This window comes from Erpetoichthys calabaricus, chromosome 17, assembly GCF_900747795.2.
Source record: "Erpetoichthys calabaricus chromosome 17, fErpCal1.3, whole genome shotgun sequence".
In the NCBI taxonomy this organism is placed as follows: Eukaryota; Metazoa; Chordata; class Cladistia; order Polypteriformes; family Polypteridae; genus Erpetoichthys; species Erpetoichthys calabaricus.
The window spans coordinates 41,615,040-41,615,724 of NC_041410.2; positions in this window are offsets into that span (position 1 = coordinate 41,615,040).

Here is a 685-nt window from a genome sequence, read left to right on the forward strand (position 1 = left end):
AATTCTGTTTTCTTCTGCGTTATGGTGGATCTTATACGACGAGAAGGAGATAACCATTGTTCCCCTTCTGCTGATTCTTCGAGTATAATACAGTATATGAAGAACGGACTTCATTAGCAGCTTCGGGTACGCGTTTGTTACAATGACATGATTAGTCTAAGCTTTTTGGTAAAAGCAGACGTTCTACTAACTCCGTGGAGGAATGCTGCATTTCTGATGCGACATTCTGTCGACTTTACACGTAGCTGGTGATGGGGTGGAGAGGTTCTTGAGTCTCTGCTTTATTTTACACCTAGAAACTCTGTCTAGATGACTTGGATAAGGATTTGGAGACGTAGGGAATTCCACGTATAAAATTAGAATTTGGATTACGGCAGAGGTCCCCTGCTAGCGTCGCCTTCAAAGGTGGAATGGACTGCAGCCCCCCTCCCATCCCTCAGGTCGAATGGCCTGTTGCTGCTGTTAGTGGCGCATGTGTTTGCTGCAGAGCTTCAGAACTCAATATCGAAATGCAGGAATCAGTCGGTTTCCCTTTCTAAGCCGATGCCTCAAGACTTTTGGTTCACTGGATAAATTACAGGGCAAAAAAAAACTCAACTTGTTGGCAACCTCATTAGGAACTTTGCTATTAGCATACGCGCATCAGGAGCTGAAACTTCGGTCGGCGCGCCCTCTATGCAAATTT